The sequence below is a fragment of the Capricornis sumatraensis genome, chromosome 16 (assembly GCF_032405125.1).
Source record: "Capricornis sumatraensis isolate serow.1 chromosome 16, serow.2, whole genome shotgun sequence".
Lineage (NCBI taxonomy): Eukaryota > Metazoa > Chordata > Mammalia > Artiodactyla > Bovidae > Capricornis > Capricornis sumatraensis.
Window position 1 is genome coordinate 74694225 of NC_091084.1, and position 12198 is coordinate 74706422.

Genomic DNA, 12198 nt, shown 5'->3' on the forward strand with positions numbered 1-12198 from the left:
CCAGAGAAGCCCAAGAACACTGGAGTGGGTAGCCTATCCCTTTTCCAGGGGAACTTCCTGACCCAGGAATAGAACTGGGGTCTCCTGCACTGCATGTATATGCATTGCATATCACAGCTTCTATACTTTCTCATCTCTTAATTCCTCGCATGATTTCTACTCTTTTAAGTGTAGCCCCATCATTTTAGCCACACTGGATTAACCCTTGCTCTTTCTGATTGCTTCTCCTTCTTTCTTGTATCTATGCCTTTGATTATGCTTTTTTTTCTCTGCCTGGAATGCCCTCTTCACCCTCTACTTGTCAAAATCCTAACTATCCTCTGGGACTGGCAAAGGTATTAATTTTTGCATGAAGTCTTCCTGTGTGCATACTAAATCACTCAGTCATGTGCAACTCTGCGACCCTACGGGCTACAGCCTGCCAGGCTCCTCTGTCCATGGGCTTCTCCAGGCAAGAACAGGTCTAACCCACGTCGCCTGTGGCTCCTGCATTACAGGCAGAGTCTTTACTGCTGAGCCTCCGGGAAAGTTGTCCTATGTCTTTCCAATTGGATGTGACCACGTTCTCTTTTGAACTCTGTGGCATCTTGTTTATATTTTCCTATGTCACTCTTCCTGCTCTGCTTTGATGAATCCTCCTTGCATCTCTGTTTTCTTTTTATTGAGCTCCTCCCAGCATCTGGGCACCCTTTAATTCTGGGTACCCTTTAATTCATTCAAAAAGTATTCATTTAGCACGTTTCATGTGCCAGGCACTGTGCATGTTTAGGGTTATATAAAAAGTGATTAAGATAGGCAGGTTCTTCAAAGGTGATGCCTAACACTGGTCTTTAACACAGAAAGTCTTCATTTAATGAAAATATGAATAGTTAATTTAAAACATACTATATATATATATATACAGAAAAAGAGAAAAAGAAGAAAGTGAACATGCTTTCCACTTATCCATATCTCAGATGTGGTGTATGTGTGCTGAATGTCTTATCATTTTTAAGGGGGATGTGGGTTTGGGGAGCAGAGCAAATGTTCTCTTAGATGTAGGGATGCAGAATGTGGGTTTCCTGTCTCCAGAATAGTCTTGTCCCAGTCTCTCTGGATCTGTGACAAGCAGGCATTACCTCACAGGAATATTCTTGGAATCTCTGTTGCTGCTGGAAGCCCCAATGTATATCTAGCTTCAGATTTACCCTCATGAATATTTAAGCTCTAAATGACGGCTTCCACCAGATGGTGCTGAGCTACAGCTGGGACTAGATGGATATGGATTCTGCAGCCAGTGTCTATAAACTGCACAGGCTCAGTGGGGTCATTTCATTAACTTCTCAGTAACATCACTCTGCATTTTGATTGAATTTTTAAGACTCCACTTACTGTCTTACATAGGGGTTTTGCTGTGCATGAAGGCTAGATCATGTAAATAATACAGAAAGAAACAAAATTAAAGTGAAAGTTTTTCCTCCTCCCATTTCCACCTCCACAATTAATTCCTTTAAAACTGTTTATTGCTTCTTGGCTTCTTTACAGAAAAAATGATATATATGTGTGTGTGTTTATGTATATATATCCTTTATATATATAAAACATATATATATGCCTGAAGTTAAGCATCTATCTATATATTTTGTCTTCTGTTTCTGCATACATATATATGTATATTTTATTACATAAAGAGAGTCATACTTGTCTACCTTTTTTTTTTTTAAACAAAATTTATTTTGTTTTGGCCATACCGGGTGGCATGTGGGATCTTAGTTCCCCAATCAGGGATCCAGCCATGACCCCTGAAGTGGAAGTGAGGAGTCTTGACCACTGGCCTGCCAAGGAAGTCCCCTGTCTACTGTTTTAAACCATGTTTTCATATTAACATGTTTGTGATTTTTCTATACCAACATACTTACGCATTCTCTCATTATTATATTCTCATCATAATTTATTTTGATTAATATCAAGTTTTCCATAGTTTATTTTGGTTGTGTTTGGGTTTTTGATATTATTAGACACAGTACTGTAATGAATATTTTTGAGAAAATGTCCGTTGAGAGTATCCATAGGGTAAACTCCATACAGAGGGATTGTTGGGGAAAGTTACTGGCATTTTATGTTTGATCAGTTCAGTTCAGTTCAGTTGCTCAGTCGTGTCCAACTCTTTGCGACCCCATGGACTGCAGCATGCCAGGCTTCCCTGTCCTTCACCATCTCCCTGAACTTGCTAAAACCTATGTCTACTGAGTCGGTAGTGCCATCCAACCATCTTGTCCTCTGTCATCCCCTTCTCCTCCTGCCTTTAATCTTTCCCAGCATCAGGGTCTTTTCTAATGAGTTGGCTCTGTGCATCAGGTGGCCATAGTATTGGAGCTTCAGCTTCAGCATCACTCCTTCCAGTGAATATTCAGGGTTGATTTCCTTTAGGATGGACTGGTTGGATTTCCTTGCAGTCCAAGGGACTCTCAAGAGTCTTCTCCAACACCACAATTTGAAAGCATCAATCCTTCGTGCTCAGGTTTCTTTATGGTCCAACTCTCACACCCATACATGACTGCTGGAAAAACCATAGCTGACTAGACGGAGCTTTGTCAGCAAAGTGATGTCTTTGCTTCTTAATAAGCTGTTTGCTGCTGCTGCTGCTAAGTCACTTCAGTCGTGTCCGACTCTGTGCGACACATAGAAGGCAGCCCACCAGGCTCCCCTGTCCCTGGGATTCTCCAGGTAAGAACACTGGAGTGGGCTGCCATTTCTTTTTCCAAATGCATTAAAGTGAAAAGTGAAAGCGAAGTCCCTCAGTCGTGTCCGACCCTGAGCGACCCCACGGACTGCAGTCTACCAGGCTCCTCCGCCCATGGAATTTTCCAGGCAAGAGTACTGGAGTGGGTTGCCATTGTCTTCTCCAATAAGCTGTTTAGCCATAGCTTTTCCTTCAAGGAGCAAGCGCCTTTTAATTTTTTTGCGTGTGATGGATACTAGCAAATTACTCTTCAGGAATGTTGCACCGTCATCAATACTGATTATACTCAGACTGCTACATTTCTGTCAGTTCTACATTTTTACAAGTGAACCGTTGTTCAGTTTGCAGTTTCTTTCGTTGTGAAGGAGGCTGCCGGTCCTCTGAATTTCCCTGGGAGCCTGAGCCTCACCCACCTGCCCGGGAGAAGCCCTGAGCGGTGCCCTGACTCCTCCCGTCCAGCAGGAGGCGCGGCCCCGGCCGCTCCCGCATGCGCGGTGCGCTGGGTGTCAGACCGCCGAGCCCAGTGGCCTTCCCGGGGCTCCTCCGCTCGTTCCCGCACTCCCGGCCCGGCGGTGGCGGCCGGGAGCTCCGCGCCATCCCACTCGGGCGGCTGTGGCCCGCGCCCCGCGGCATGAGCCGGTGACCAGCGCGGGGCCCAGCCGGAGGCAGCCGTGGCCGAGGTAAGCGCGGCGCGGAAGGGCCGGGCGGGCCCCCGATGCGGACTCGGGCCTCCCCGGGCCGCGGGATCTCCGGGGAAGCGCGGGCCGCGCGGAGGTCCGAGGGCTGCGGGAGACGACCTCCACCCCCTCCCTGGCGGAGCCGCTCCTGGTGCTCTCCCGCTTGGGGGGCGCCTTGACTCCCGCCCCGCCTGCTCCTTCATCACCCGGCCCCTCCCCGCACTTTGGTTGCCCACCTGTCCCCCTCGCTCGCTTCCTGCACCTTTCCTTTCTCCCGGGATCCTGTGGCTTCCTTTCCCGAAGGGCCCACCCTCTGCCGTGACCTTTGCCCGCTGCCAGCTCCTCCCCGCGAGCTCCAGGGTTCTGCTTCCTCCAGCGGGGGTGTTTGAGTTCTGGGCCCTGCCGTGGGCAGTGGCGTTCCGTGCGGTACCCGATGCCTCGGGCAGGACTGGATGCTCAGGTGAGCCGTGGCCAGCGGTATTTGGGGCTCTGGGCAGCTACTTGAAACTCAGAGGTTATTTGGCGTTTTACATACTGGCGGTGGGAACTAGATAATATGTATACAATTTTGAGGTTAAAGTTGCTCGGTGTAACTTACTGGGAAGCGCTCATCTAGCCCTGTCCTTGATATATTTGTCTGAAGATGTCTTGAAACAGAAATATGTCCATTTCAGTCCCTTTTCTCTGTCAATTGCATGCCCTGAGAACTTAAACTGGACTTAGTCTGTAAATTTCAGAGCTCAAAGGCTATTTAGAGTAATAAATATATGACTCACTTTCCATCACTCCTCACTTGCAATGACTTTAAGCCATCTGGTTGCAAACGCTGGTATAAAATGGATAGATTTGCCTCTGTCTAGTTATGCTGGTTAACTGAGAAAAGAAAAAGGTGTATCTTATTCAGGCTTTTAAGGGTCACTGCTGAGGAGGCAGCTCCACCTGGGGGTTAAGAGCTCAGGCTCCAGAGCCAGACTGCCAGCCTCCAAATCCTAGCATTGGCATTTTCTAGTTGTATGGAGATGTAGCCTTCCTTGTTACACTTTCCCTGTTTGTAAAATGAGGATAATCATAGCTCGTCACTTGAGACTGTTAGAAAGTCTGTGCTATGCTTAGTCACTCAGTTGTGTCCGACTCTTTGCGACCCGATGGACTGTAGATCGCCAGGCTCCTCTTTCCATGGGATTCTCCAGGCAAGAATACTGGAGTGGGTTGCCATGCCCTCCTCCAGGGGATCTTCCCAACCCAGGGATCGAACACAGATCACCCGAATTGTGGGTGGATTCTTTACCAGGTGAACTACCAGGAAAGCCCGTTAGGAAGACTAAGTTAACACCAAGTTAACAAAGTACTTAAAACAGATCCTGGCATGTAGTAGGTCTGCAGTAAAGTTTAGTTATTAGTTCCTTAATCATATGCTTTGCATTAATTATAGTATAATTCTCACCAAGGGACACAGGGTTTTTATTTTTTTTTAATTTGAAATCATTTTTAGGGGTAGTTAGCTTTAACAGAACTTTAATTATAAAGGACCCTATCAGGTAAGGCAGTGAATTGGAGATTTTCCTGCTTGGGCCAATATTTAGTTCCTTTGTTTTCAGGAACAGGTGGGTTGAGTTCCACTGTAGCAGGCCCTCCAAGAGTTCAGCTTCTACACAGTTTAAGAAGATGAGAGTTTGTGGCTGAAAACTTTGGACTAAGCATCGCGGAAAGGTTATTCAGGCAGAGTTTAGGAATAAATAATTCCAGGAACAGAAAACGCATCTCATCTTGACAGTCGAGTTGGAAGATTTTTCCAGTGATTCAGTGCCTGACCTCCAGCCGGATGATTCCAGTGTTTAACAGGGACAAGTTTGGTGTGCTTCAAGAAGGCTATTGTTTATAGGACTTTGCTCTGAAATTCTTATTTTGACCCATGTTGTGGTATTATATGGAACAAACATTCATCATTAGAAAATTCCTCCTGGTTCGTCCTCTGTGGGGAAACTCAGTGTTAGGGGAGAAGAGGGCAGTCAGGGGTAAGTATGGAAAATTCTGTCTGTGGAATTACCTGGCCATTTTTCTCTTCTTTGGAAACCCTAATTCAAGAAAGAAAATAATCAAAGTTCATCACCATGTAATTACTCAAAACTGGGACCTTGAACAGTGTGTGCATTGACGGAGCCAGGAGGGATAGAGACACTCCCTTCATTCAGCAAACATTTCTGTTTATGTGAAGTGTGTTCTAGACATGGTATTATTAGGTTGGTACAAAAGTAATCGCAGTTTTACATTGTTGAGCTTTGCCATTTGGTATTGGAATGCATTCTTAAATAAATGTGTTTATGCTATACATCATTTCAATGCTCATTTCTCGCCTTTTTGGCTAATGAATTATTACTTGCTTTTTATTTTATATGTATTTTAGACAATGGAAAGGTTGTTAGGCAAAAAGCAAATTCCAATGATTTTCTTATTTGAGTTTAAAATGGGTCATAAAGAAGCGGAGGTAACTTGTACCATCAACAGTGTATTTGGCCCAGGAACTGCTACTGAACGTACAGTGGAGTGGTGGTCCAAGAAGTTTTGCAAAGGAGACAAGCGCCTGGAAGTCGAGGAGTGCAGTGGCTGGCCATTGGAAGTTGACGGCAACCAACGAGACGATCATCGAGACTGATCCTCTGACAACTGCATGAAAACTTGCCCAGGAAGTCAACATTGACCATTCTAAGGTCATTCAGCATTTGCAGCAAATTGGGAAGGTGCAAAAGCGCGTTAAGTAGGTGCCCCACGAGTTGACCAAAAATAAAAAAAATCATCATTTTGAAATGTCATCTTTTATTCTGTGCAGCAACAACAAACTGTTTCTCTGTTGGATTGTGAAGTGCGACAAAAAGTGGATTTTATACAACAACTACTGATGACCACCTCAGTGGCTGGACTGAGAAGAAGCCCCAGAGCACTTCCCAAAGCCAAACTTGCACCAAAAAAAAAAAAACGGTCATGGCCACTGTTTGGTGGCCCGCTTCCCATCTGATCCACTGCAGCTTTCTGAATCCTGGCAAAACCATTACATCTGAGAAGTATGCTCAGCCGTTTGACGGGATGCATCAAAAACTGCAGTGCCTACAGCCAGCACTGGTCAACAGAAAGGGCCCAGTTCCTCACCTGACGATGCCCAGCTGCACATTGCACAGAAGTTGCACCAACTGGGCTGCCAAGTTTTGCCTCATTTGCTGTATTCACCTGACCTCTTGCCAACTGATTACCACTTCTCCAAGCATCTCTGCAACTTTTTCAGGGAAAATGCTTCTATAACCAGCAGGACACAGAAAATGCTTTCCAAGAGTTTGCTGAATCCCAAAGCGCAGATTTTTATGCTACAAGAATAAACAAACTTATTTCTCATTGGCAAAAATATGTTGATTGTAATGGTTCCTGTTTTGATTAAAATAGATGTGTTTGAGCCTAGTTATAATGATTTAAAGTTCAGGATCTGAAACTGTAATTACTTTGGCACCAACCTAGTAGATGCTGGGAATTTTTAGCAGAGATGAAAACTCTGACTACAAGAAAATGATGACCAGTCGAAGGGAGACTTACAGTTATATAACCAGTTAATACAATCTGGCGAGTGCTGTAATGAAGCCTGTAAAAGCTCTCTGTCCCTAAAGCTCCACTTGGTAAGGGGCTGTTTTTTGTTTAAGGCTCTTCCCCTCATTTCTTCCATTAGGAGTTTTTATTCCACCTTCAGGACTTGTCATCTCTCTCAGCTGTTTTTCTAAGTGCTCACTTAACCAGGGCAGGTAAACCTCAGAAACATGAGTCTATATCCTGGGGAACAGCTCTCAGTGGAGGTGAGGGGGTTGGAGAATGGGTTTGGATGGATTTTAGTGGATGATGTCCTTGCATGGAACGGTTCTCAGGTGCGTTTTTCAGAGGGACACCAGTAGGAGAGCCCGATCCGCCCAGTTCAGTATGGCATCCAGCTCAGTAGCGCCCTCCTGGCTTCCCATTCTTCCCTGACTGTGCTCCTTACTCCCTCTCTGCTACCTGCACCCTTAGTTTGGCGGAACATAAACTAAGGCTGCTACTGCAAGCGGCTGTAGAAAGCAGGCCCTGAGAATAGTGTTGTGAGATTGGACTGACTCACCCTAAAGTGGCACCCAGGACCCCTTTGGTGGGGGTAAGTAAGGTGTTGAGGACCCCCCGGCGCCCTCTAGCATCGCTGAGCAGTCAGACTGACCAGTGGTGGATTGGGATGAGGTTCAGGTCGAAAGGAAAGCATTGGCTAGGGCAGGAACTCTTAAGTGCTTGAGAGCGTGTGGACCAGGGTCAGGATAAGGCTGGTGGAGTTGGTTGGCCCTTGTTAGCTCCCTTGGAGGCCTTGAGGTGTGATCTGGGTCAGATTAGCCAGGTATCAACTCGGGAGGCACTGTGAAAGACGTGGTTCCGTGGCGGCATTTCCTGAAGCTGGCAGGAGCGGGGAGCTGGGGAGCACATCCTGTGTTGAAAACCAGGCCCAGAATTTAATTGCAGTTGTGGCAGAGCTGCAGAGGAAGTTGAGTGCATGGCCTTGATGCACCGCCTCTGCTAATGTCGGGGCCATGATAGGGAAGAAGTGGGACCCAGGGTCTTAGGATGGAGATTTTGGGTGATGCGCTGAAGAACTGTCAGATTTCCTAGATCCCCTGGACCAGCCCAAGTATCTCTCATTAAGAAGAAACTCCTCCTGCCTAATGCCCTGCAAAGCCCTCTCTGGAGGAGGATACCTCGCAAGGTGGTGCTTCTCCCCCCTCGGTGTTGCCCGCCCCTCCCTCAGATCTCAGCACCAGCTAAGTGGGGGAGTACAGCCCCTGCTGCTGGGATGGTAGCTGTTGCATTGGAAGAGCTGTAGGACCTGGCTCCTGTGGACCAGCGGGAACTTGAGGAACACATGGGCAAGAATCTTGACAGGGTCAGGCCAAGCGTGGGGTAGCGGGGACTGTGAAGCTGAATGGAAGAGACTTTTGGAAGTGTACTCCCCGGATTCAGAATGTAATGGCCTGGCAACGACAAGCTGGTTCTGATATGCCGCTGGGCAGGCTCTTGGAAGCTTGGACATGGCAGTGATACAGTTGGTTCTCAACTGGGGGCGATTTTGCCTCCACAGGGATTATTTGGCAATATCTGGGCATATTTTTAGTTGTCATAACTGGTGGTTGCTTCTGGCTTCTCTTGAAGAGACTGAGGATGCTAACTAAACCTTCTACAGAACAGCTCCTCACAGAAATGAACCATCTGGCCCAAAATGTCAGTAATACTGAGATTGAGAAACCCTAGTCTGGAGTACCTGAGGTAAGGGTGCGGGAGCTGTGTTGGCAGGATATTGAGGAAGGGCTTAGAAGGTTCAGAGAGGTGGAGATTTAGAATAGATTTATTACCTGAGGCCGGAGGCTCAGCTCCTGCCTGTGTTCCCAGGAGGGCGGTCTCCCTTCCCTCTGGTGATGTGGAACTCCGATGAAGGGACCAGCATGTTTGAGAGGCTCAATGTTGGTTCTCCTTTGTAGACCAGGATTGACTTTATGAGGTTTGACCGTGGAACTGGGTCCCCAACTATCAATGAGGATGACAGGATTCTGAAATGGCAGAGGCTGGGTGCTGGCACTAACCATCAGAGGCAAGGTAGACACGATATTCATAATAAGCAATGAGGCCCAACTCAAAACCAGTGTTTCTGGACCCGCTGTGATGCTAACAGAGCCTGGAATTCCTATAGACAGTGTAGACGGGCAGCCAACTAGGGTATTGCTTCACTGTATAACCTGAAGGAAAAAAAAAGGCAAGAGCTGGCAGGTGAAAGGCTGATGTCAGCTGCTGCAGTGGAAAAGTCATGATCACCTGGTTTTTAGATGTGAGCCCGCACCCCGACCTGTGTCCCATGGACTGAGGGGGAGGCTGGATCTCTTGGAAGAGAACCTTTGCCGCATCCCAGAAAATATAGACAGATACCCCTCCCCCCCCCCCCCCCACCAATTCTTCCTCAAGGGAACTGCAGGTTCTTATCAGACTTGTGGTACATCGAGGAAAGGATAATAATATCCAGACCTTTCGAGGGCTGTTAAGTACAGGGTGTGACCTGATGCTAACACGTGGTAACTGGTAAGCAATAGTGGATAGGAGTCGGCAGATAAATGCCTTGGCCTCTCCTCCTTCTGAGGGACGTGTGAGGTCTGCATGGCTCCTCAGAGGCTTCCTAACGAGCCCCTGTTACCCAGCTTAGTGACACACTTGTAGTGGCCTTCCCTGGTTCCCTCTCTCCCCTCGCTCTGTACTCCAGCTCCTGGGTAAAACTACCTGCACCCCCGTTCGGTCTCTGGTTCTTTTTTGGGGGTATTATGGGGAGACCCAAACTGTGACAGGTAGGAAGCAAGATGTGACGCCTAGGTGTCTAGCATGGTAGGTGTCAGACTCTCCTCTCTCCAGGCCTCCTGCTCCCCCTGTGGGACCCTGGAGGTCATACTCCTCCTCTTGGAGTCCTGTGGCTCCAGGTCCCCTCCAGCACTTGGTGATATTTGACGCTGACTTTTTCCCATGCTTGTGTGTAGATGTCTCTTGTGGTTTTGCTTTCCCTGCCCATTAATTCGGAGAAGGCAATGGCACCCCACTCCAGTGTTCTTGCCTGGGAAATCCCAAGGACAGGGGAACCTGGTAGGCTGCCGTCTATGGGGTTGCACAGAGTCAGACATGACTGAAGCGACTTAGCAGCAGCAGCAGCAGCCCATTAATTAGACTAAACATCTTTTCAGATGTTTCTGTGCCATTTTGTTGCCTCTATTGTGAAATTCTTGTTTAAATCTTTTGTCTAAGTTTTCTTTTATGTTGGATTTTTTGTTTGTTTCTTATTACTTTGTAGGAGTTCTTTATTCTGGTTGCTATTAATAGTCCTTATTGGTTATGCGTATTGCAGATATCTTCTAGTTTGCAGCTTATCTTTTTATTTCCTTATGATGTCTTTTGATGTGCAATATTTCTTAATTGAAACACTGAATTTAATCTTATGATTTGTGCCTTCTGCATTTCACTTTGGAAATCATTCTCTGCCTGCCATAGATATTCTCTTCAGTGTTCTAAATGTCTTTAGCCTGTCACATATAGCTTTTAATCTTGAGTAGATTCCCTCCCCTCTAGCTGCTTTTAATATTTTTCTTTGGCTTTCTTTTCAGTGGTTTTATTTTGACATATCTAGTTGGCGTTTTTGTTTTTGTTTTTTTGTGTGTGTGTTTTGTTTGGTACGTATTGTACTTGGAGTTGAGTATCTTGAAGCTATGAGTTGGTATCTTTCATTATGCTTGGAAAAACTTAACAGAAGACGGGTGGATTCTCACATCTACTTCTGCCTTCAGTCTTTGCTTTATCACACATCATGTCATCTCTGGCAAATGAAGGTGAAAAAATAATGTCCACATTGTTATAAAAAATAGTTTAGATCGTTTGAAAGAATCTTGGGGACCCTCTGGAGTCCCTAGACCGAAATTTGAGAACCTCTGGTCTAAGATTTTTGGTATTAATATTATACTAGACTCCTAAAATAGGTTGGGGAATAGTTCTTCTTTTTTCTGAACTTTGGAGTAATTTGTGTAAAATTGGAATTATTGTTTCTTGAATGTTTGGTAGAACTTGGGAAATCTTTTGGACCTGGAATTTTTTTTATTGGAAAAGATTCTTAATTTTCGATTCAATTTCTTTAGTGCTATAGAGCTGTCAAGGATGGCTATTTCTGCCTGAGACTGTTTTGATAAGGGATAGGATAAAACAATTTTCCCATTTCATTCAAGTTTTTAAGTGTATTGGCATAAGTTCATTGATACCCATCTCATCTTTTAAATACATGCAGTATTTAGAGTTATGGTCCCCATTTCAGTCCAGGTATTGTGCTTTATTCTCTCTTTATCTTGATTAATCTTACCTGAGTTTTGTCAAACGTCAATTTCTTTAGTCTTTTTCTTTTTAAAAAATTTAGCTTTATAGATCCTGTTTGGTTTTTCATTTGTGTTTTTTAATTACTTAATTACTTCTATTATCTTTGAATTAATTTTGTTGTGATAATATCTTTTTTTATGATCTGTTACTCATTAAAATTTGTAAAGCTCATATTTGGATACTGCTTTTGTTCCCTTAGCCCCGGTTTTGTTAGATATGAAAACAGTATGTTTTCACATGGTGGGTAATTGATAATTAGGTGGTATAATCATTGTAGTAGGCTATGGCCAGTATTTTAAAAAACAGCGATAGAATAATACAGGAATACAGTGTTCACATATTCTATGGCTAATACTGAGTATTAAGGTTAAATAAGCATTGTTTTGTGAAACTTATTTCAAATACATCTGTGTCTGTGTTAGATCACAATATAAAATGTTTTATTGTAGGTTTTAGTAAAAAAAAAAAAAGTTTAAACCACTGTATTAAAAGGCAGTTGGTCTCACATTTAGTAAAGATTTCAAACCTGGCTGCCGAAAATAAACGTGTGAGGGGCTTGCTATTTTGACACATTCTGTGACTTTATTTTAGGCCTCCTGCTACAACCCTCCAGTGCTGGGGCCAAGGGCTCTCTTTTAACATACTCTGCCTGTGTAATTCTTACAGTTCGGGTGTTTGAGAACCACTGATTCAGGATACAGATAGACCTTGAGAGCCTGTTGGGCTGCTGTGACACGGGGCTTGTGGAGAGTACGGCTCCTTGCATGCATCTGTCCCAAGGCTGCCTCTTTTCTAGCTCCAGGGGGGACATGGGGAAAGAAGGAAAGCGATCGGATGGGCCCGGTGGTAGTAGGGGTCAGG

At 45.3% G+C, this 12198-nt stretch overlaps 1 protein-coding gene across 1 annotated transcript in view; it reads left to right on the forward strand.

Annotated features, from left to right (window-relative positions):
* The first annotated feature begins 3297 nt into the window (after positions 1-3297).
* The window catches only part of EXT2 (exostosin glycosyltransferase 2), a 141688-nt gene continuing 132787 nt past the window's right edge, over positions 3298-12198 (forward strand). Inside the window, exon 1 of the mRNA XM_068988369.1 lies at positions 3298-3402. The gene's annotated coding sequence lies outside the window, so the exon portion shown is untranslated. The remainder of the gene's footprint in view (positions 3403-12198) is intronic.